This window comes from Leucopleurus acutus (genome assembly GCF_964270905.1).
Source record: "Leucopleurus acutus genome assembly, chromosome: 8".
NCBI lineage: Eukaryota > Metazoa > Chordata > Mammalia > Artiodactyla > Delphinidae > Leucopleurus > Leucopleurus acutus.
The window spans coordinates 85,414,756-85,440,587 of NC_139151.1; the positions used below are offsets into that span (position 1 = coordinate 85,414,756).

The 25,832-nt window shown below is 47.7% G+C and overlaps 1 protein-coding gene across 2 annotated transcripts in view; it reads right to left on the bottom strand.

Annotated features, from left to right (window-relative positions):
- The window catches only part of ABTB2 (ankyrin repeat and BTB domain containing 2), a 182,373-nt gene that overhangs the window by 154,844 nt on the left and 1,697 nt on the right, over positions 1–25,832 (bottom strand). The gene's annotated exons all lie outside the window — the stretch shown is intronic.

Here is a 25,832-nt window from a genome sequence, read left to right on the forward strand (position 1 = left end):
TTCTAGTAGAATGAGGTGGGAGCCCTGCAGAAGGCCCTCTTCTCCCCATCGGAGACTCTACTCTCCTGTCCACTCCCAGCTCCCTGAGGGCCCAGGAGCAGAAAAGACATTGGCTCTCCCTCCCGGGCTTCAGGCACATTTGCTTATCTTCACTCACCCCCAATTCCCTTCCAACCTCAATTAGCTTTAGAGGGAAAGCAACCCCCAAAGTGACAGGCGTCAGTGACCTTGTTGAAAAAGCCATCCCATCCCGAGGATTATACCCTCATTCCTAGCGGTAAATTCTCAACTCTGAAGCACCACACTATTCAGGGGTCTCTACATCCGTATGGATAACCATCGGGGGCAAAAAAACTCCCTTGCTTCTACTCCTGCCCCCTCCCAGATATATTTCTCCCAAGAGAAATTTGATAGGGGGGAAAAATCCTTCAAAATCCAACTTATCCTGCCCAGGAGAAAGGGTTTCTGGATTACGTTTTCTGCCTCCATGACCTTGGCAGGGTTGGTTTAAACAAGCCCCCGGCGGCGTGTGGCATGGATAGGATGCGTTCGGTCTGCCGTCTGGCCTGCCAGACCCGACTCCTCGCAGCCTGTTTAACACCTCCAATCCCCATGCTGCCTGCGATCTCAAATGTGTCATCCAGTCCAATGTGTGAAAACAGAGAGATTACGGGGAACTCCAAAGCTCTGGACAGCTCTGATTCCGCCCAATTCCAGAAAAAAAGATTTGGTTCACGCTCAGACCTGTCCTACTGTCCAGGATGCAGACAGGCTGGACCAGCAGCTCAGAGTCAGAAGTCAGACAGATGGAAGAATCACGTGGGTCAGACAGGCTGGCAGAAGGCCCGCCCAGTCCCCTCCTTCTGGAAAGGCACTGGCCTCAGCCGTGAGGCAATCTTCTTTCTTCCCAGGCCTGTAGTCTCACGAGTGATGAAACCTGCTATCAAGGGAGAACTCATTCTTTTGACTGTGAGAAATCCTGCAATGACAGTCTCCATCCACAGCACTGGGGTGAGGGACTTGAGTTTTGCAGCTGGAGAGAGCTGGGTGTGAGCCTGGCTTTGCCGCTCACTTGCTGTGTGACTTGGGGCTGGTTGCTTAACCTCTCCAAGCCTGTGTTGCTTCCTCTGCAAACCAAGGACTTAGCATCCGCCCTCCTATTGGTGTTGTGAGGATTGAAGAAATGACGTATGCAAAATCCTTAGCGCTGTGCCTGCCCAGAGTAACTGCTGAATACACAGTTCCTGTTATAACTGCAATAGGATCATTCATTCCTCCAGGACAGAAACCACTCCTTCTGTGTCCTTCATGATGCCTACAAGATGCCGGCCACAGGGCAGGCATTCAAGGAACCCTCGTTGGCTAAACATTCCCACTATCTGGACCTAGTTAGCTGTAGGTACTTCAAAAGGAATATTTAATAACACCCCCTCCTTGTCTGGTTTAGTTCTGAAATGGAAAGCAAATTAGCCACCAAGCCACCCAGGATTCTGAAAACATGTGGTCTCTAATATTATCACACCTTCCATTTGCATCTGCAGCCAATTAAAAACAAGGATCTGTGAGATGAAATTGTCTATAATACTTGACAACATGCAGCTCAGACCAAACGTTCTCACTAAAACTTGAAGCACATCAAGGTGGCATCGAATTGGAGACAGACTGAAGAAGAGAAGTGGCACTTCAATTCGTCTAGCATGACTTAAGATAGCGTTAAGACAGAGGGAAGCCCGGCCACCAGCTATTCAGGACTTAAATGGCTCTCTCCCTCAAACCTATAATCTGAATATTTAAGAAGTGCTTTTCGGGGGCTCCCCTGGTGGCGCAGTGGTTGAGAGTCCGCCTGCCGATGCAGGGGACGCGGGTTCGTGCCCCGGTCCGGGAGGATCCCACATGCCGCAGAGCGGCTGGGCCCGTGAGCCATGGCCGCTGAGCCTGCGCGTCTGGAGCCTGTGCTCCGCAACGGGAGAGGCCACAACGGTGAAAGGCCCGCGTACCGCAAAAAAAAAAAAAAAAAAGAGAAAAAAAAAAAAGAAGTGCTTTTCTTCCAGAGAGGAAAGGTTACACTAGAACAAATATACACTGAAGTCAGTGGATATAATAAATAATAATTTCTCTAATATCTGCAACAAAAAGATACTTGTGAGCTTCCTGTTCTCATTAATGGTCTTTTGAAACTCACTTCAAATAAAAAATTTACCCTTCCCAGCCTAATGTGGCAGATGTCTTTCTCTACAAGACTGGTTTTTCCATTCTACTTTTCCCTCCGGATCTCCCAGCCCATCTCCCCGCTACTTCATCCCCAGGTCTCCCAGTGTCTCATTTCCACAACATCCACTCTTCCCTCCTCTATAACCCACTTATGGTTCTCAGACCAGGAGGGCTCCCAGCATGGGAGCAGCATATGGCCACAGGACTACAGTGATTGGTTCAACGGTGGGCACGTGACCTAAGTCAGGCCAATTAGAGCCAATGAGACTCATGCAGGAGTTTTGTTTGCGCTGTCAGGGAAGTTGCCTCGTCCCCTTTGCTATTAGGCCTTAAAGTTGAAGCTGCTGCAGGCAGTTTATAATCACGAGAGAAAAGCTGCTGGATAATGGAGCCAACCCAGGGGCAGAATCCAGAGGAGCCAGCAAGCAAGAGGAGACAGGGTTCCAAAGACACCACTGAACCCCTGCATCAACACACCCCTGTAGCCAACCTTACCACTACGACTTTTAAAAAAGCCAATAGGGGCTTCGTTGGTGGCACAGTGGTTAAGAATCCGGCTGCCAATGCAGGGGACACAGGTTCGAGCCCTGGTCCAGGAAGATCCCACATGCCATGGAGCAACTAAGCCCGTGCGCCACAACTACTGAGCCTGTGCTCTAGAGCTCACGTGCCACAACTACTGAGCCTGCGCTCTAGAGCCTACAAGCCACAACTACTGAAGCCCGCACGCCTAGAGCCTGTGCTCCGCAACAAGAGAAGCCACCGCAATGAGAAGCCCACTCACCTCAACGAGGAGTAGCCCTGCTCGCCACAACCAGAGAAAGCCCGCGCACAGCAACAAAGACCCAACGCAGCCAAAAATAAAAATAAATAAATTTACTTAAAAGAAAAGCCAATAAATGTCCTTTTGCTTTAATTGGTTTGAAACGTGTCTGCAACATGCAGAGTCCTGACGTAGAAATTTAGATGGAAGCGTACTTATAAGTAGCAAATTTATGGCTTCTTAGCATTGGTTAAATTACTTCGAATGTGAGAATCATGCCCTGGATTACCCCAGAATTATTAATATTAATATTATTATATTATTATTATTAATGCACTGGATTATCTCAGAATTCCTTCCCATCTGCCTGCCCTGAAGAATGACCACAGGACTGGCCGTTTCTGACCGAGTGGGAGCTGACTTGGACATGCTGACAACCTCACTTGGGTAACACTGTTCAGGGTAACAGGTCTTGAGTAATGACAAAGCACTGGTCCCTCGGGAAACCTCACTTCTGGTCCTTGCTGTGTTGCTTTTGGCTCTGTGACTTCAAACAAACCCTCAGCCTTTTCCATAGGAGAATGAAGCCACCTGCCTCTAACACCAGGAGAACGGGAGCCAGTGCAGCACGGTACTTAACAACATGGGCTTTGAGTCAGGAAGACTGGGGTTCAAATCCCTAGTCCACCCTCAACTAACTAGGTGATCTCAGGTAAGATGCTTCCTTATCTGTAAAAGGGAAATAGTATTATCATATAGGGTCATTCTAAGGATTAAATAAGATAAAGTTTGTGAAGTGTTTAGCAATGTACCTGGTATATAGTAAAGACTCAATAAGTGTTAATAGCGGTGAGACCAAATGTGAAAGAACGTGAAAGTACTTTGTAAAAACCATAAAAACCATATTAGGGATTATCATCATCACCTCTCCTCACTCCTAAACTGCTCGTGGGTTATAATGTCACAGTGTGGGATAAAGGCAATAAACTCCATGAACTGAACTCAACTGATAAATTATACGCGACCCGGCAAAGAGGGGGAGAGAGGGAGAGAGAGAGTTGTCAGCGCGGCATGAGGCTGCAAACTCCATACTATAACTGTCATTTTGTCAACAGTGTAGCACACTCCCCAAGAAATACGTCAGGGCAGTTCACGGAAAATGCGATCAATAGCGACCTGTTAATTGTTCCTCTGGAGGCCTGGAACTGTGCCCAAGCTGCGAACACTCTGGCCCACTCTGAACTTTTCCAGAGCTGCATCTGCAAAAGTACAAGATCCCCTTCCTGATTTTTCAATTGCTTTGAACGACTTCACGGGCAGGATGAAAATGTGCTTCTTTATGAATGAGAAACTTCAGTTGCTGGACTTGGCAGCACTGATTGCCAAGAAGCCCAGCCGCGGGGAGTGCTGCCTCACGGCGGACCCCTCCTATTTTCCACTGGCACATCCCATAAAATGAGTGAGGGCTGGGTTTCCAGTGGGCTGCTCGCAGGGGAGAGACAGCCGTAGTAAAACCAAAAAGATATTCCTTCCAGGTGTTGGAGAAAAAGCCCCCCCACCCCCAGACCAAAAGGACACTGGTTCTTTTTCAGTTTGGGAGCTTTAAAAACCACACAAAACAAGCCTAAGAAGTGCTCACCACGAGCAGACAGAAGGGTCACTTCAAAGAACCCAAGTATTGCTTAATGTGGAAAAAATTAAAGCTTGAAAATCAGGTCCATAAAATGTAAGGAGTCTTGGAAAAACAGCCCCACTTGATTTTGCAGTACTCGTTCAGGAAAATAGATTGATTGTTCCCTGGCTCTCTTTTCTAACTGCAGCCTGTATACCCGCCGTGTGTATTTTGGACTCTTTCCCATCCTGCCATGATTTCCTGTCTAAGTCTGGGTCCCATGGTAACTGGAGAAATTTGGCGTGCTGGCCCCATTCGCAAGGACTGGCCACTTGAGGGATGCCAAGTGGGTATCTTCTTCCATAACAAACACATCTCTCTTCTGGTTCTGTGGCAGGGTTACTCTCTTACTCATAAAATCTTACTAATAAAGTCTTCAGTTTATAAATGGATCTCCCCACCCAGCCTCTCTCACCCACCTCGCAGGAAAATGAAAATCTTTTGCAGAATCAGAAGACCCATGGATTCAAAATTCCATTGCACAGGACAGAGGGGCTACAAGGTTGCTGGGGGGAAAGAAAAATCAACAGTCTTGCTACTAGCAAAAGAGTCAAACAGTTTAGTAAAAATAAAATCAAATTTATCAGGTGGGCAGAAGTTATCCTTGAAAATGTATTTCCTGAGAGTCCCAAGGATACACTGATGTGGGTCACGAGTTTTAGATGTCTGAGGGCTGACTTCTATTTATCGTTCAGATCTCAACCCAAATGATACCATCTCTAGCACTGTAGCAACCCTGTGCCCCCAGTCTGGTTTAGGGGCTGGGGTCTTCCAAGTACAGCACATAACAGACTGCGTTACAAATGCCTCTTTAATTTTTGCTCCCCAACTAGAAGCTGCTCCCTGAAGGGCAGGGACTGTAACTTTTCACCCGTCTTCTGACACAACGCTTGACGTGGCTTAGGTGTTCTGTAAATGTGTGTAGAGGGTCCTGTGGACAGACTGACCTAGACCACGCCACAAATACAGGGAATTAGCCTTTGTAACCTCTCTTTGCCTCTTGTGTCGTCACTGCCCACCACCGATGGCACAGTTTTAACCCTCCTCCTTCATAAAGACCTCCCCCCAGGAAATGACACAATAAAACCATTCAGGTTAAGATCAAATGGAATCATACCTCGTTAAAGCATGCCCCCCACCCCCCAGACCAGGACACCCGTGCTTCCCTCCATGCCCCCCAGCCTTGACCTAAGGAATTAAATTTTACTTGTAGAATTTCAGGCAATCACAGGGGTAGATTGTTTGGAGGTTTTTTTTTTTTTGTTTTTTTAAGGACGAGGGGGAAGAGGTAGCTCCCCCTCTTGTTCCTGAAACCTCACCGATGACCGACTCCGGGCACTTGGGCAAGCCAGCATCCGGGGACCCAGGGAAGTCCATCCAGCTCAGCCCTCACCAGCAACACCTCTGTTGATTTTGCTAATAGAGCAAACAGACCCTCTTTGAAAGAGGCAGAAGCAGCAGAACTCCGCTTTCCTGCCCATTTCCTCTGCCTTATTAAGCGAGAAGAACTGGTTTCAGTATGAAACCCTGAAAGCCACAGAGGGCACAATCTCAGAAGTGTGTTCGGGGAGTCCCAGGGCGTGGATGGGTGCAGAGGGCACCAGAAGCATGGGAATTGCAGTGAGCACCGAGGGAAGGGCCTGCGTCCCGGGCAAGGAACAGATGAACACTTAAGTCAACCACGCAATAACCAACAATCACCAGCTCTACCTGACTTTTTTTTTTTAATATTTATTTGGCTGCGTTTGGTCTTAGTTGCAGCATGCGGAATCTGTAGTTGAGGCATGAGAACTCTTAGTTGCGGCACGTGGGATCTAGTTCCCTGACCAGGGATTGAACCCAGGCCCCCTGTGTCAGGAGTGTGGAGTCTTAGCCACTGGACTACCAGGGAAGTCCCTCCACCTGACTACTGACTGTTTTACAAATGTTCTACTAGTGGCTCTACACGTGTTGCTTCATTTGATTCTCTCAATTCAAAGCTATAACGCAAGAACTACAATTTCACTTTTAAAAATAAAGAAACTGAGCTGGGGCTCAGAAAGGTTTGATAAGGTACCCACCCCCCAGAAGTTCAACAACAGGTAAAACTCATGGATGGTGACAAAAGTCAGAATAATGGTTACTTGGGGAAGGGAATGGAAACTGACAGGGAAGGGCCATGAGGCATCCCCTGGGGCGGGAGTGTTTTAAATCTTGGTCTCGACCTGGATGGGTCACACAGGTATATGCCTGGCGAAGATTTCATCAAGTTGTACACTTCAGATTCTGCCCTTCATGCACCTTAATTTAAAATTAGGAAAACAAATAATGCTTCTACCTCAAATCACACAGTGAAGATCCCAAAATTGAAACCAGGTCTCCTTACCTCCAAAACCTATGCTCTTATCTCCTCTACTTTCTCAGATTCAGAGGAGAGGGGTAAGACATGAGGATCATTTATGCCCAGAGGCCAGGGACCTACAAGCACACCTCTGGGGTGTCTCATGAGCCGCCCCCCCTTCCTTCCCCTTTCCCTTAAGGGTAGGAGCATCAGGTACAGAAAAGCCACCGGCAAAGGTCATGATGCTTGGTGGTGGCAATGGAAGCGGAGAGGTCTCAGATCATACCAAGGCAAATACCATCAGGTCCAGCCCAAACATCTCCTTCCCTCGGAAAGCAAAAATCCTGGCTAACGTGAGTGCTCAAGTGATTCCAGTGAAAGCCTCTATATCTAGCACAGCAAGGGCAGAAACAACCCTGTCTTTGTCCAGCTACTTTAGACACACACAGGAGCTCATGCCCAAGACCTGCATCAAACCTAAGAAATAAGGCAGCTTAAATATCCCCACTGTTCTGTGTTCTCATGTGGAAGCCGCTGTGGCTGGAGGTGGAAAAGCTTGGTTTTCAGGGTATTTTGACAGATGACAGGCAATCTCAGGAGGTATTAATGGTGGCCTATGGCCCCCTATTGAGAATCCACTAATTTTGTAGCCTCAGGCACACAAATTGAGTTTATCATAATCCTTGGTTCATGACCATTTCTGGTTAGGTATAATAATGTGAACTCACCTCCAAAACAAAAGCTAGAGCCTCGCAAACCATCTCCGCCCCGCACACCGCAGTTCATCCCTTTCCTTCTTCCGACACAATGTGACCATCATCCCATCACCCGCGTTTACCAACCTTCACTTTCGCCTTTACACGGTATTTACTGTGGCTGTGATGAAGTGTTTCAGTACATTTTAAAATTTTAACTTTGTAAAAATTGTATCATGTTGTATCTAATCTTCTGAGACTGATTTTTATTTTCGCGTATTATGTTGCTAAAGTTCATTCAGCTCCTATTTTTCCTCCTATCCATTCACTGCCAGCTGAAGTTTTGTTTACATTTTTGCATTTCACCTTTACAACAGCACAAGGCAGCTACTGTCGTCCCTACTTTATACGTTAAAAACAAATAGAACAAACAGGGAGAGGGGCTTCACATTAAAAAAAAAAAAATCAGCTTATCTGGGATTAAACCCAGGTTTGTCTCCAAAGCCCTTGATCTTTCCACTATAACACTCAAGACGTGTTCACGTACGAGTGGGCTCCCCCATCACACTATGGGAAGGGTCACCAAAGACCTCCCACCCCAAATAGTCATCATCATCATCATAATGGCTAACATAGTGAACACTTATATGCCAGGCACTGTTTCAGGCATTTTAGAAGGTAAATTCCTTTAATCGCTACAACTACCACATGAGGTAGGTGGTATTATTTCCATTTTACAGACAAGTAAACTGAGGCACGGAGATGTGAAGCAATTTGTCAAGGGAGCAGTGGCTCCAGGATTTGAATCCAGACAGTCCGGCTGCACATCCAAACCCTCAATCACAAAGCTGTACGCCTCTCAGTCTACAGAGGAGGACAACCATCTAAGTACGAGTGACTAGGACGGGTGCTGGCTCAGAGGAGGCCTGTGCTGAGTTTGCATCTGGGTGGTGAGTATGGCACTCCCACAACCTGATCTACTTATTTATTGAGGAAGGCCCTGACCCGAGGCCTCTGTCCCAGAAGAGCTGCGTGCAAGGGCTGAGGAGAGAAGAAGGAAGCGAGTGAGAAGGAGGAACAGCAGAGGAAAATACAGCCATCCTCGGGCTTCCCTGGTGGCGCAGTGGTTGAGAGTCCGCCTGCCGATGCAGGGGACACGGGTTCGTGCCCCGGTCCGGGAAGATCCCACATGCCGCAGAGCGGCTGGGCCTGTGAGCCATGGCCGCTGAGCCTGCGCGTCCGGAGCCTGTGCTCCACAACGGGAGACGCCACAGCAGTGAGAGGCCCGCGTACGGCAAAAAAAAAAAAAAGAAAGAAAAAGAAAAAGAAAATACAGCCATCCTCAACGAACAGCAGCAAAACTGGCTGGCTGCTGGTCTCGGTCAGGGGCCTGGGCCTTGTGGGGAAATGAACAGGCTCTGAAAACCATGGCTGGAAATGCCAAAGGACAGTGTCTTAAAGAAAGGGCACAGAGGATCCTTCTGGAAAAACTCTGACATTCTACTTACAAGATTCTTATTTGGTGCACTCGCAATAACCTAAGGATTGTGATTAAAACTCTAGCCGGCTTCCAGAAATGTAAGTAAGTCATAGGCTTTGAAGTCTGATCACACTAACCTCAAATCCCAGTTCTGTCCCATGCTGTGTGTGACCTTGGACAAGTCATTTAAACTGTCTCCAGGCCTCAGTTTCCTTATCTGTAAAGTGGGAATAAATAATAGTACATACACCTCCTAGGCTGTTGTGGGGATGCCATGAGATAATCCACGCAAATCACTTAGAATCTTGTCCTATCTCAGAGTCTGCACTCAATAAGTATCAGCCTGTGTTCTCATCTCCACCACCTCACAGTCTGGTTGAGAGGATTAAAGAAGATAGTATCCAGCAGAGGCTGGCTACCTTTATCTTCTCCAAGGCAACACTCATCCTCACCTCCTCCTGCAGTGACCCTAGGCAGTCCCACCGCTCACAGAGGAGAACTTCACAGACCAGCCTCACATGCCACCTCTAAGGGGACCTTTGCCCAGTGCACATCCTCAAAGGAGCCCCGAAGGCAAAACCCAAATCCAAGTGATAGAGGATGGGATTCACAAATGTGAATCACCTGAGGAGCATTTTAAAAACAGACATTCTGGCCCCCCTTTTAGAGGTGTTTACTTAATACATCCAAGGTAGATCCCGGAGTATGATTTTTTAAAGTGTTTCGGCAATGAGCCAGGCCTGGAAATGACTGATTTAAGGGGTTCCTGTATTTTAGGAAGGAGGGGGAGACGTGTGGACTCGTGCTACACGTACACACATGCACACACACACACACAAACCTCTTTAGAGGTTTGAGGGCCCCAGTGCTAATGGAAGAGACCACAGCACAGTAACTAACAAGGCAACTATTTGCCCAGAGGAGTCCAAGTTACCCTTTAACCACGGGTGATCTGTCAGCGCCAGGGAAGCCTCACAAGGGACAGGCGTTTGGTCAGTCTGGGAGGGCCCATGGCGGGGCCCACACTACACAAATGTCAACACGATGATGTAATATCCTGGCCCTTGTCCTTCTTTTCTTGGAAGCATCTCATTGAGGGTCGTGCCTCCTTCAGTAGAACCATGAACAGAAGGAAAGCAGGGACATCACCATTGCTAAGTAGCCTTTGGACTCCCCGGATTTAAACCCGTCACTTGTAACAATTGTGATGAAAATTACTCAAAATTCCCTACACGTGCTTCCAAGCCATTTGGATTTCATTACAAGTGGCAGATTTAGCACATTCTGGATGTGGGCAAATGAGTGGCAATTGCATAACTACCTGGGCATTTCATACCACAAATTAATCCTATAGAAATAATCCGGCTCTGTCTGATTATACTGTTTGACTGGTGGTGCTGGTTGCACACCCCAAGCCAGCAGGAGGGGAGCAGGCTGGTGGTTACCAGGTGAGGTACTGAAATAACAACTGCACAGTCATGCTTTTCACCCCCACCATCGTCAAGAGAGAAAGAAGGAAGGAAGGAAAGGAAAAAAGAAAAATAAGACCAAGTGGAAGCCCACGATATACAAATGTAACTTAGACATTCATTTAAAGAGTTAACATTCACTTTAAGACCACTTCCAACTAGACAGCTAACATTGTACATCCTCAAGTAGAAAATGCAAACAGCACCTAAAAGTGGAAGTGCACCAAATGCCATTGCCTGGAAGCAACTGGCATGCTCCTGGTGGTTGCCATGTGCCAGGCACTAGGCTAAGGGCTTTATTTTGCACTTAATCCTCACAACCACCATACCCGGTAAGCTCTCATATTGTCCCCATTTTACAGACGGGAAAACTGAGGCACAGAAAGGTTAAATAACTAGCTGTATGATCTGGGCAAGTGAGTAGTGGAGTCAGGGTTTGAACCCAAGCCCCAGGTGTAAGCAAACATCCTCTCAGGCCCCTCTACCCATCACATCAGCGAGGCCTCTTTGGTCCTACTCTTCGCAAGGGATACTCCTTTTAAAGCCATCCTCTGCCAGGATTCCACTGAGAGTTCTCTTAGGCTCAGTCCTCACAGCAAAGGATGCAAAAGGACCACAGGGCATGTGAAGCACTAAAAACCTTAATCTCTTGGGTAAATTTCAAGTTCCAAGGAGCCACAGATTCTGGCAGGAGCTCTCCTGGTGGCCGCTCTCCAAGTGGACGTGGCAGCCTGGCTTTAGGCAAAACACCTCTGAAAAGAGTTCTCCTCAAATGGTGGGAGGAATAGGCAGTTCCTGAATGAAAGTGAGCTCAGAAGAGCTTCTAGTTCAAACAAACATCCTCTGACTTTATGACAAGGGGTCATCCAACCAGCCCAGGAGGAAAGAAGAGCCTTGGTGGAAAAAAGCAGAACTCAAGTTCAAGTCCTACTACCCTTAGTAGGAGCAGTAGCAGAGACAGTAGCAATAGCTTTCCCCCAAGCCTGTTTCATTGTCTTGAAAATGGCAACAATATCTACCTCCGGAGGATTACTGCCTGGCTCAGATGAGAAAACCCATGAAAAACTCTGTAACACATGTAAGTTGTCACTATGTGTCAAGCATTCTGCTAAGTGTTTTTTTTGTTTGTTTGTTTGTTTGTTTTGCAGTACTGCGGGCCTCTCACTGTTGTGGCCTCTCCAGTTGCGGAGCACAGGCTCAGGACGTGCAGGCTCAGCGGCCATGGCTCACTGGCCCAGCCGCTCCGCGCGGCATGTAGGATCTTCCCGGACCGGGGCACGAACCCACGTCCCCTGCATCGGCAGGCGGACTCTCAACCACTGCGCCACCAGGGGGGCCCTGCTAAGTGTTTTATACATATTTTGTCATTTTGTTTAACCCTCACAAAATCCCTGTGAGGGATTTTAGATCACCATTTACTTTTAGATCACCATCTCACTGATAAGGGACAACTTCAGAGGCTGATTTGCTCCAGGCCATGCAGCTTGGAAATCATAAAACCTGACCTCGTGTCAAGGGTCCAGAGGTTAGAGCCACACAAATCAATGGCCTTTATCTCCACATCCATGAATCTTCTCGTTTCTGCACAGAGGGCTTCAGAGAGGCTAGAGAATGGTTAAAATTTTGAGACCTCTGAAAACCCAGAAAGCTGGCCCCAAGTGACCAACCGATGACTCGCTCTAGTGGCCAAGTGTCCCATGGAACTGTCTGCAATGATGGAGATGGTCCATATCTGCCTTGTCCAATCTGGTAGCCACCAGCCTCCCATGATGAGTGAGCACTAGAAACGTCACATGTGCAACCCAGGAACTGATGTTTTAACCTTATTGAATTTTTATTAAATTTCAATAGCCTCACAAGGCTAGTGTCTGCCGTGTTGAATAGAGCAGTTTCTCTCACTCATAGTATGTCACGTGTCTTGGGCTCCCACTCCAGGAAGGCTGTAAGAAAACGCTGCTTCCCAGGCAGGCCTTAGTGTGAAGGAATAAAATAAATTATTCCTGCCCCAGAGCAAACACCATCGCTATGATTTTGGAACCTCTGCAGCTGGAAGAGAGAAATGACAGATTCCAAAACAAATGGCCTCGTCTCATTTTTTTTTCCTTTTAAAAGAAAAAAAATGAAATGCGTAGAAAGTCCTTGATTAAATTACTTAGGAAAGGCTGTCACTTTTTCAGGTGACAAATTCCTTCGGCTTATGATGACACAAGGGCTAAAATATGGTGGAAAGAAAAAACCAGAAGGTAAACAAGAAGAAGCCCAGCATTCTCTAAGGTGTCATAAATCAGGAGGGAATAGACTCAAGAAGCTAACAGCTTCCAAACGCTCTTTCTCTGAAACTATTTTAAGCAACCCACACAATCTCTCAGAGGTTATTTCATTCACAGCAATAGAAGAGAAGCAACGTGCTTCGCAGCGTATAGCTTTAAACTCGCAAAGAAACAAATACCTACACCACAGCCCTCAGGCCTGTCAGGTTGGCCACCCCTCTGAGAAATGTTACTATTTTAAGGCACCTAAATGGCTCGGTTGTTCAGAAGCTGCGAGGGATGCTTTTCCTCTCACCCTCTTGGACCAACCCATTCATTTCTTTGCTCAGGAAATCACTGCACGTGTTTCATCCCCACCCAGGCGACTGCTGAGGACAGAAGTAGGGGAGGACAGAGGCAGCATGGCAAGTGAGGAATGGTGCCCAACAGACCTTGGTTTGAATCAGCTGTGTCATTTACCAGCTAGGCTACCTTGACCTCTCTGAGCCTCAGTCTCTTCAGTTGTCAAATGAGATTAAGAGGAATACAAACCTCATTGGGTAATTATAGAGATTACTCGATATTATACACATGAAGCACATAGCAGAGGGCTGGAACTTTGTAAAGGCTCAACACATGGCAGGTATGTACTGGGGATCACAGCTGGCTTCTCTGGGTAGGAAGGGAACAGGATGTGGTTGAGTGGAGAATCCAGAGTAAGGTTGCCTGGGTTTAATGATAATCTCCACCTCTCATTAGCTGTATGACCTTGAGCAAGTGACTGAACCTCTCTGAGCCTTAGTTTCCTCCTCTTTAAGATGCAATTAATATCCCTCATTTAGCAGCGGGATAAGTAACATTATTACATGGTGCCACTGCCATTCTAGATCTAACTTTGCTCTTTTCATGCAAATCTAACAGTTCAAGCTTCTCCTGGTTGTTCTTTGGTAATCCCACCAGAGGAGCAAGCATGGCTATGAAGTGAAGGAAAGTCGCCATCCTGGGTGGGGCAGACATGAACGCTCCAGAGCAATGATTCTTTTACCACGAATAACAGCTAATGTCTCAGTGCTCAGTGAGCACCAGACTCTCCCAAGAACTCTACCCACATGGTCTGCGCCCTACTCCAGATAATTTATATCAGAATTTCTGGAGGTGGGGACTTAAGACACACACACACTTTTTTTAAAAAATTTTTTAAGCTCTCCAGGTGATTCTAATGTGAATCCAGGGTTCAGAGCCCCTGAAACAACTCTAAGTTCGGAACCACGGTATACCCATTAAACAGAAGAGGAAAACTGAGGTTCAGAGACCTCAGTCAGGAGGGCCGACTCTCAAATTCCATCTCTTAGCCACCTGTGCTACCTGAGGAGCAGAGGTCAAACTATTTCACAGGCACTTGGAGCCTCCCAATGCCTTTCCGAGACTCCTCCAGGCCTCTGTGCCCTCTCGAAGCACCCAAGACGGTTCTCTTTCTGGCTAAATTTCTGACCCAGACTTGACTTCCAGGAATCCAAAGCTGCCCGGAAATGGAGACTCGCTTTCCCAGACCTGAAGGACACATGCACGAAGTCACAGCAATCCACAGAACAACTGGAACTAATTAAACAGACCCCACGCTAATGACGGGAAACTGTGGATTTGATGATCTTCATTAAAGGCTGCTGGTTGTCTATGAAGAAGCTAGAAGGCAAAATTTAGGGGGGCTCTTAAGGCCATCAACCAAAGAATTATAAGACTGAAAATTAAATCCCCACTGCCTGAGGCCCTATCCAGCCCTGCTGTGCGGCACCTACCATTGGGAAAGGCAAAGGAGGGCAATGTTTCAATCCATCATGTGATTAAGGAGGGAGGCCTTTCCTCCCAGTTACGAAGATCTGGAGGCCACCCTCCTGCTCAATCTCTCTCTAATAAAGTTTGAGACAAGCAACCAAAACCACACTCAGATCGCTGGCTCAGCCCTCCTTCTTCCATACATAGCTGTTCCCCTTTCAATCAATGGCCAATCCCTCCTTTCAGTTGCTCAGACCATAAACCTCGTTGTCACATGGATTCCTCTCTCATCCCTCACATCTAAGCTGCTGGCAAGTCCCGTTGGCTTGAACTTCAAAATACATCCATAACCTCTTCAACTGACACCCAAGCCACCATCCTCTCTCACCTGGATTACTGCAAAGGCGTCCCGAGCAGTCGTGCTGCTTCCTTCCATGCTTGAGACTACTGTTCATTTCCAACAGGGCAGAGAGGGTGATCTTGTTAAAATGCAAATCCGATCACATCATTCCTGGGCCTAGGCCCCTCCAATGACTCCCAGCAGACTCAGAATTGAAAGCCGAGGTGCCACACAGTGGCCTACAAGGCCCTACTTGACTACCCACCCCTCCCTTCCCTCTCCAATTGCATCTCCTACTACGCGCCCTGCTCCCTCTCACTTGCCCCGCCAGCCTCCTTGGACCCCATGTGCACTTGCTCCCTCTGTCCGGAGCTGTCTTCCCCAGCCTGGCTGGCCTCACTGTGACTCCTCCAGCAGGTCTTACCCTTCCTCATGATCCACTGGGCCTACACCCTCCCCTCCTTTGTGTCTCTCATATTCATCTATTCTATCACCATGCACAGTAAGTCCTCGACAAATATATGCTGAATAAAAAAGCAGAGGTAGCCAAAACTTTTAGCCTCTCCCTGGATCCTAATCCCAGACCCTCCCACCGTAACCACCGTCTGTCTCCTCCAAGACCAACATGGTAGAAAACCCAGGATACTTTACAAGCATCCGCTGGACAGGTGGGGGTCCCTGTAATGCCTTTGCAGAGGCAGCTCTACCCCAGAGGCCCTCTCACCTGCTACTGAATTGGGTCTCAGCATAGTCCTGGCCTGCCCCGCTCCTCCTGGAAAGATTACATCCAGAAGAACAGCTGCAAGCAACTGGCTTCCAAATGGTGTCCCCACATACAACGTGATTTACCCAGCTGCTGAGATGAGTTAAAGAAGCAGCACCAGGCCTCTGGTTTCCACAGAAGCCATTCTTTTTTGGCCACGTGTTCTGCTTTCTCCTGAACATTTTATAATCTTCAACTTGGGGGTCTGTAGAGTGGACGGGCTGGTGGGGAAGAGGGACAAGGTGCCCCACTCACCCAGCTCTGGCGGGGACCGCCCCAAGCCCTGCTCAGACTCTGTGACTGAAATAAATCGGGGTTCAGAACCCGTACCCCTCGGGGTGCTGAGCTCCCCGTCTCAGCCTTGGAATTCCTGGCAGCCTGTCATTTTCACTTACTCTCACTTTCCCTGCCTTTGAAGAATCGGCCCTGCCAACTGCAACAAAGAGCATTTAAAAATATCTTGCTGGATTACACTGCCCTGCCTTCTAAATTCCTCACAATGTCTGTCTGTCCCACATAGTATAAAGAAGGGTGTAGCATATTTAATTTTTTTTTTTTTCTAGCTGCTCCCTGCTATAAATATCCGAGGTCAGATAGGCGGGCTGCAAACACCGGCTGCATGCAGTCACCTCGGGGCCAATCTCACCACCAAGCAGGCCTGCCAGGACCTGGACACGGCTGCTGAGTGCTGGTGGGGTGGGCTGGCCAAGAGTAGACAGAACTCATCCTTATGAGGCAAGTGGGGGAAGAAAAAACTCTAAGTAATCATAGTGAATCCCAATATAAAAAGGATGGCATTTAGTCCCACTACCTGGACCATCTTCCAAGAGCGCGGCCAGCTCCATCCTGGGCTGCTTCTTTCCCAAGGATAATAATTACAGGGCTCGACCTTAGGAAAGTGATTTCACAGTGTCCATGTGGGGTCTGGAAACATTATCGGAGACAGAAGGGCCATTGGAGAATCTAGTCCAACCTCTTCACACCACAGATAAAGTAACAAACAGCCAAGAAGAGGGAGTGATTCACTCCAGGTCACGGAGAGGCCAAGCTCCAGCCCAGAATCTTCTGGACCCACATCCTTCACTCCCTGGACTGGACTGTCCCAGACACTTGTGCACATAGACTTGCTTGGTCCGTGAACCTCGGCTTGTGTTTATGAACAGCTCTCCTCACAGCAAATATTGCTTTTCATATCTTAAAAGGTACAGACTAAAAAAAAAAAGTTTTAAAATTTCAACAAAACTTGGTCTCAATTTTAGGGATGATTTTCATGCACTGAAAGACCTCTTTCACCCTCTTTGTGGTCCCCTTTAATCTCTCCCCACCCCTAACCTTTTATCTCTGGTACTTCCAAGTTCAGCTTTCCTGTGTGATTTTTCCATCATGGGCCTGACCACCCCCCTCCCAAACCCCCACCCAGCTCACTTTTAGAAAGCGAATGATGGGTCCCAAACCATTAACCATAAATAACCATATATGTACTTTTGTAAAATGTTCATGAGATTTCTCTTTTCCAAGCGACAAATTCCTTTATAACACTGGGGTCAGGAAAAGGTCTAATACCTGAGTTATCGGCTAAGCCATTGATGACCTATCACATTTTATTACTGTCAGCGGAATTCAGCTGGACCCTAGGGAGTCCATTCCAGATGGCACTGAGCTATAAGGTGGTTCCACGATATCAAACATTTAACATGGTGATTGACATCTTTATTATCAATGCTCTGGAAACAACTTTAGCAAGAATTAGAAGGTGACTAAACCTCTTTGAGAATTGAGCTGTTATTTTCCAAAATGATGAACTGTAAACTGAAGATATCAAGCCAGACTCATAACCAAAGTTCTGGGAGCCTCTTATCCTGTTTTCTGTCCCTCTCTGCCTCTGTGTTTGAGAATCCTGCCTTGTCAAGAGTCAGTCCAACAGCCTCATTTAACGGGTGTACCAGCCTTGACCTTCATTCCATACTGGGATTGCTTTGGCCTGAAACGCTACGTGCGGAGCCCTGCAAGAAACACCGAGTCAGAAGCCAAATTGCATGGGAGAAGCAGGGGTGATGGCAGTCTTGCTCTTCAGGCCCTCTCAGCCCAGGTTTGCTCGGGTAAAGTCTTCTTTCATTACTTGTACTGCTAGGACAGAGGCCAGGGGCATTTTTGAGGTCAATATTTCAATCAACAAGAGGGGTAATGGGAGGTCTGGGGCTGTGGTTAAGATGCGCTGGGGAGCAGACACACTCCATTTCTGAATTATAAAAATGAGTTTTGGAAAACTCTCTTCCTGCACTCTGGCAGGCTTCTTAACATCTGGATAAAAGATGTGGGAAAGTTTTCCTCTTTACTGTGTTATCTGCCCTTCTCCTCATCATGCATCTGAACCTTTCCAGCCAAACAGGGTCACTTGCCATTTTCCAACACACACACTCTGGCTTCCATGTCTTTGCTCACACCACTCCCTCCGCCTGCAAGCCTGCGTGCTCTCTGCGCCACCTTCCCTCCTCTGTCCCAGCTCCACCTGCCCAAGTGCCCCTGGCTCACATGCCACACCCTCCACAAAGCAGCCCCAACTCCCTCCCTCACACCCAGCCAGGGCTCACCTCTCCCCTTTGAGCTCTCCAGTCACCAGAACTTCAAGGTCCCCATCTAAGGGGTAGACCTACCTTACAGAGGGCCCTGGGAGGATTAAGTGAAATCGCTCATGAAAAGCACCCCTAAGTGGGCAGTGAGAAAGATGAGGCTTCAGCATCACCCCTCTCATTTGAATGCAGGGACCCCACACTTCCTTGGAAGAATCCACGGACATGCTTTGCTTTCCCTACTAGATTCTAAACTTCTTGACAGGCAAGATAATTCCCGTCCTCCTCCATGGCCCTGGATGTAGCTGGCGCTCGGCAAGCAGTCAATTAACGAGGCCGCCATGGCATTCCTCAGGCTTACTCGGGCTGTGTTTCTGAAGCTTCTCCTCCCAATTCCGCAAGCTGCTCCAAGCCTACTGCCAAAGCTGCAAAACCATTTAGGCCTTTTTTAAAACAAGCAAGAAGATCACAAAGTATGTTTACATGACAGGCCGGCAAAACACAAAACACCTGCTGTCCTGTGGCTCAGAACTTGGCAGCGGCGATGGGCAGGATCCCATAGCAGAATGACTTTGCAGGGCCTGGAGCGTTGAGTTTGCACCACCACTGTCATCCTGGCAGGGTCAGCCTTGAACTTGGAGGGAGGGTCAGATGTCAATGCCCAATGCTAGCCTGCTTCATCTTGAGGGCAACAGAGCCATAAGTAAGCAAGGTGCAAAGGTGCTTTTTCCAGATCCCGTAACTTCCTCCTACCTATTAGTCACCAAGGAAAGCCTTGTGACTAACACTCATCACGCTGGGATTTGGATCCCGATCCTCCCCTGCACTAGAAATGCCCACTTCGGCAAAAGTGAACACGACTGGCCGCAAACCAACACAAGTTTGCAAAAATATAGCAGTGATGAGAATTAATATTTCATGTGCCAGGCTCAGTGCAGAGTCCCTTACAGAGACTTTTAGTAAATCCCACAAACATCCTCCGAGTTGGGTGCTCTTTTCAGTTCTGTTACAGAGCAGTGTTTCTCAACCAGGGGTGATTTTGCCCCTCAAGGGACATCTGTCAATGTCTGGAGACATTTTTGATGGTCACCACTGGCAGCTGGAGGAAGGGGAGGGAGGGTGTTACTGGCATTTAGCGGGTGGAGGCTGGAATGCTGCTAAGCGTCCTACAGGGCATAGGACGGCCCTGCAACAAAAGTTATCCAGTCCAAAGTGCCACAGTGGCAGGCTGGGAAATCCTGGTAGAGAGGAAGAAGCTAAGGCACAGCACTGGCCTTGCCCAGGATCACACAACTCAAAAGGGAGGGCGCCAGGAATGACACCGGGCAGCCCTACCCTGTGCTGTGTTCTCAGCGCTCAACCCAGAGGCAGCTCTGACATCCTGGGAGCCATGAGTATGCCTGCAGGCACAACCACCCGTGTATAAGAGCCGGCCCCTCACTTTAGAGTTGGAGACTTGAAGCAACTTGCTCCAGGCCTTTGTAAGAAGCAAGGCAACTTGGGGCCCAACTCAGACTTCAAAGCCAGGGCATCTCAGTGCTCGCTATGCGGATTCCTTCTCTCCCTGTGCTCCTGGCACTGAGATTTCAGCCGAAACCGCAGCGGACTCTGAGGAAATCAAAGGCCCCTTCATAAAGGCTTTTCCGCTAACTCCAGAGCAAGTGAGTTGAGTGCCCTGAGGCCAGTGGCCTAAACACGGGCTCCCTTTGGGTTCTTTCCTCCTGCGTGTCCTACTTCTCCGGGCCAGCTCTCCCCGCCGTTAGAAGACAATCACAGTGCAGGTGGCAGCTTTGCCGTTCAGCTGAGCTTATTGATCACCCAGCAGCTGACACTTGTAAGGCCCTCCCTGGGCGGCAGAGTTCCCCGCCCCTCAGGAGCAGCAATAGAGGCTCCTTAAAATCGATGGCACCTGCAGGACACACTCTGGGACCGTCAGCAAGCAGCATTTAAACAGCCTATCACAGCATCCTTCGGAGGAAGACCCACACCTGGGCCTTGATGCCTGGTCTTCAGCTTGGTTGTGAAGATTCTCTGGCCTAATGGATGTAAAGAGCCCGGATGCAGCAGACATTAACAAGCAAGATCTATAGCAGGTGCTGCTGTGAGTCTGACCCTTGCCTCCACTGGCAGGGGAAAAATACTGCCCTGGTCCTCATTACCTTTGTTTCCCTGATTCTTCACAGAAAAAGCACAGGCCTAGGGCTTGAGCGATATGGGGCTTGGCCCCGGCCCGGTCATGACCAAGCTGTGAATCCTGGGCTCCCAGAGACCCTTCTGTGAAAGAGCATCCCATGGATGGATTTTTATGGGCACCGGGCGAGATCCTAGATAAAAAGGTTCAAGGACCTGTGCAAAGGTTACGCCTATTATTACAGCTGTAGAAGTGTGGAAACAGAGGCCAAAGCATTCACCCACTACACTACTTGGGGAAGGACAGGTAGTGATGGGGAAATGGGATAAAGACCAACCTGAGGATTCGCAGCCCGGGGTCTCTGGCTTATTTTATTATTTTATCTTTATTGGAGTATAATTGATTGACAATCTGGCTTATTTTAGAACCTTAGGTGTTGTCCGTGCGACCCAGGAATGTCTCGGTAGTTGATTGCCTTAGTGCCTTCCTCAGATTGGAGGCAGATGGGGTGCAACATAGATGCACCCTCTTCTGAGCAATAGTCATCAACAAATTGTCCTCTAGGGCAGCTCTGCAGGCAAGGCAGGATTGGTATTGCTATTCTTAGGGGAACTGAGTGCCTCTGTCTTTCAACTCAATCTTCCTGTGGATCTATCTGTTGCCCATCAGACTTCTGCTGTGAAACGCCCACTATGGGCACTGCACACTGAAGAAAGCCCCCGCCAACCTGAAATCCCTCCCATTTACCTTTACTTATCACAGGTGACCTTGGGAACCCTGCTCAAAATTAGGGGATCAAAAGTTTGCATGATGTCCCTGTGGTTTGGGTACACTCCAAAATGCTGCCTCTATTCATCAAGAACTTGAAATTCTCTGCCACGGTAGAAACAGGGTAAGGTTCTTCTGAGGGGGTTGAAGGATTTCGAATGAAGTTTCTGGAATTGAACATTTTGTATTGTGGGATCAATCGTTTGCCTGACTGCCATTCATGGAGCCCCTACTGTGTGCCAGACCCCATGCGAGGCACAGGGGAGACAGTGATGCCTGTGAGTCCACAGTGTGATGGGAGAGACACAAACAGGAAACAGTTCAAGAATCTGCCCTGAGTGCTGTGGAAATTCACAGAGAGGTGGCCCTTCAGCCCGCGCGCGGAGGCAGGTAAAACCTCCTGGAGGAAGCAGAACATTCCCGCCTTGTTCTTCTAACTACTCAAGGCTGGCTTGCATTTCTCAGGCATTCAAGGAAAAAAAAAAGTTTGCATTTCCAAAGCTTGCTTTGTTTCAGTTTTACCAGCTCTCTGGGCTTCAATAAAACAGTCAAAGAGGAGGGAAGCTGCCACCTCAGCCCAGACTACCCAGGTGTGGAAACTGATTAAACAGCAACTAGCGGCTCAATTAACCCTTGCTCCTGGAGTTGATTATCTCAATGGAAATCCATCCTATAATCTCCCTGTTAAATGAATCCTACAACTAGAAGAGTTTTCAGCCCTGCTGTAGATGCAGCCCTTTCATTTCTTGGCTGCAAATGAGATTGTTGGGACTCTGCCTCAGCTGATAACTAACTGAATAATTCAGAAAGGTCCTCAGTCACTTTTTTTTTCTTTGCTGAGTGATCCTTAGACATCAGCAGTATTGATATATTACCTACTACTTATGAAATTTCAGAGAGGCCCCCCTTGGCTGTCACTTAAATTAGCCCCAGTCACACTATCTTATTACTATTTTCTGTTGTTGTTAGTAACACTTACTGCTAAAAGTAAATCCCTATTTGTTCATTTTCTCCTTGTCTCCTCCATTTGCTTGTAAACTTCATGAGAGGAGGAACCTCTCCCTCCCCCAACTTCATCCACAGCACTTTTAACTGTGGTGCAGGCAGGGTCAGTGCTCAATAAATATTTGTTGAATGAACTGCAACTATTTATTAAGCATTTACTATGTGCTACAATCTTTAAATCTATGCTTTCACCTAATCCTCATCAACCTTAAGAATTAGGTGCTGTTATTAACCCCCATTTTACAGATAACAAAATTGAGGCTTAGAATGGTTAAGAAATATGCCCCACAGGACTTCCCTGGTGGCACAGTGGTTGGGAGTCCACCTGCTAATACAGGGGACATGGGTTTGAGCCCCGGTCCGGGAAGATCCCACATGCTGCGGAGCAACTAAGCCCGTGTGCCAGAACTACTGAGCCTGTGCTCTAGGGCCCGCGAGCCACAACTACCGAGTCCACATGCCTAGAGCTGGTGCTCAGCCACAAGAGAAGCCACCGCAATGAGAAGCATGCACACCCCAACGAAGAGTAGCCCCCACTCGCCGCAACTGGAGAGGGCCCGCACGCAGCAACGAAGACCCAATGCAGCCAAAATAATTTTTAAAAAAAAAAGCAATATGCCCCAGGTCACTCATATAAACAGCAGAGGTGCGCTTCAAATCCTCACTGTGATTCCAAAGTTTTTGCTCCTTACCATTATGATAGAGCTACCTTCATGTACATCCTGGTTACTGCTTTGGAGCAGGAATATTCTCACCAAAATCCTATCATTTAACCAAGAGTTTCCAAATGGAAGGGGATTTTCTCTAATGCCATGGACATTCATGAAAGTAGTAAGAAAAATGGCCAAGAAGAAACCCCGAAGTGATGCTCAGTATCAAACTGATGTACAACGATGAGAGAGAGAGAGAGAGAGAGAGAGAGAGAGAGAGAGAGAGAGAGAGAGAGAGAGAGAGAGGAGAGAGGGAGAGAGGGAGAGAGGGAGAGAGGGAGAGAGGGAGAGAAAGTAGATGAGAGAAGTTTCTATTTTCTACCAGATCCATGTTTATAAATATTGCCCTATTAAAGTGGTTTCTCTACCTCCCACAAGGAAGATATCATCACTTAATGACATTGCCCTGGAAACAGGGACACAGATACCAAATGAGCAAGCAATATATAACTCCTGCTGCTCTACGAAGCTGAGATCATGTTTTATAAACACCATAGAAATTTTATCATCCATCTTGGGCTGAGCGAAACCATATTTGTCCAGCACTCTGAGTAATGGATGGGATTAGGGGTCTTAAATTCCTGGTTGGAAGACATTAAAAGTTTAAGAGCCCTATATAGCTGACTCAAATGCATGTGCCCATGCTGTATAATTAGCAGGCATAACAACAATAAATATACACTATAAAGGGAAGACCAGCAGGACAAGACTTCGAACCAGCACACTCCCTCCCGTGCGTAGCCATTTCCCACTTAGACTTCAGCTGTATAGATGGTAACCTTGCTGGCCTTGGCTTATTTTAGTACAACAAAGGTTTAGGTTCTCTCCATTTCTTTCCTAAGCAGTTTATGCTTCCTTCTGAAGTCAGCTTTGAGGCATAAGTAATTCATTGTGCCTCTACTAAACATTCATTGCACTTTGTTCAAAGAGAATAAATCAGCCTGGTTACTGTTTACTGGGGCCACCCTCAGGTTCTCATGTATAAAAAATGAGTATCCATGTAACTCAGGGGAAGCGAATGGTCACCTGTCTTGCAGGAGAGCTCCCTGGAGACCAAGGAATGTATGGAGGGACACGCTTGCTCGGAACATCCCGGAGACGTGCTGCCTGTCACATAGAGTCCTGCTGTCTCGCATGGCTTAAGAAGAATTGTTTGGGGTGGAGGATGGGAGGGAAGAGGTAAAATTATAGGGTCAAAACCCCATCCGGTGAAGAAAATCCCAAGGAGTGATGACCTTAGATAAGAAATCTAGGGCCCTTTGGGATAGCCCTTTAGTGGAAGACACCTGTGTTCTAGCAATTTCTCATGACTCTACATTTTCAGAGGACCCTGGAGAGGCAGCTGCTCTTAATTGCCTCAGTTTACAGTTAGAAAAACTGAGAAATTCCTCCACCTGAGGGGCACCAGTTCTGCATGAAGGGCATGTTTGGGTTTTGCTTTCTCTGTCACCCATTATCCTCCTTCATTCTAGTCTGGTTTGTAGGGTCATAGGCCTTTGTTTTTTTCCTCAGGAGTCTTCACTTCTCTGAGTTCAGTCTGGGGCTCCCCTCAGCCAAAAGTTCAGAACGCTTCCCCCCTGGGCTATGACAGCCACATGGAAATCCCCCTGCCCTCCACTTCCTCTCCTGGGGCTGTGTGCCTCATGCTGATGCCACAAACCTGGAGGGTAAACACAATTATCAGCTGTGACATTATCAGCTGAGATCCTGGACTGACCTCAACTCTGACCTAAGAGGAGGAAAATTAAAAGGCGTATGCTCTTCCTTCCATTCCAGGCCTCTCCTTTTGTCAGTGCTAGAATTAAAAACAAAACCCTTGAAAGTCAAAGTCAGCCACACTGGTAGATACAGACTGTCTTCAAAATGAGGCCTTAGGATGTCAGGTACTCTCCTTGAAAATTGGACCAGTGAAAACAAAGCTGCTTCTTCTCCTCTAGTGGCTAAAGGCTTGAACTCTGGAGCCTGCCTGGGTTCAAATTCCACCTTGTCACTTAATATCTGTGTAATCTTGGGTTAATTATTTAACTGACGGGTACCTCGGTTTCCCCATCTGTATAATGGGGATAATACTATAGGTACCTACAGATTACTCAAGTTAACATATAAAGTGCTAAGAACAGTGACTGACACATTGTTAAGTGCTAATTTAAAATTTTAGCTATTATGATTATGTTAAACCACATTTAAATATGACTCCCTTTATGGCATTCCAACACCCACACGGCCTCTTCCACTGACAACTTACTTGCCACTGAATGTTGCCCCCAAAATGGCCTTCCAATCAGATTGCAAGGATGTCTAGTCAAAGTACCATTCCAAATAACTGATGGTTTGCTGACTCCTGAAGTTGGAGTCTGGTAGGCAGTTTACTGCTGAATGTATGTCACACCGTAACCTTTCAAGGGAAAAGGTCAAGCGCTTCCCTACCACCTTCTGCACTGAAGATATGTCATCCTTCAGAGAAATGCAACTACCTAATGGTTTCTTTCCCGGACTTGACACCATGCCATTGCCCATCCCCCCACTCCTCTTCCCAATAGTGTGGTTTACTGACTGGGTCTTGGTTTCGTTCGGGAAAGTCCATAAGGTTGTGCATTTAATATAATACAATACAGGGGTTTTAATCAACTGCTCACTTGGTTGGTGACAGCTTTGACAGTCAGGCCCTGGGAGCTAGGATGTGGTTCCCTTTCTGGGAATGGGATTCAGGAGTCACCAGGTTCCATCGCTCTGTGCACACAGAGTTAAGAACCCACCAGTACCACTCCACCTTCCAGGAGAGGGCCTGAAAGGCATGCTTGAATCCAGCAAAGCCCAAGGTGGCAGCACCAAGGTCCTGGGCTTCCTGCTCCCTTCCTCCCATCCCACTTACCCAAGGCTCAAGTCTTAAGAGTTTGGGCCCTCTGGCTACTG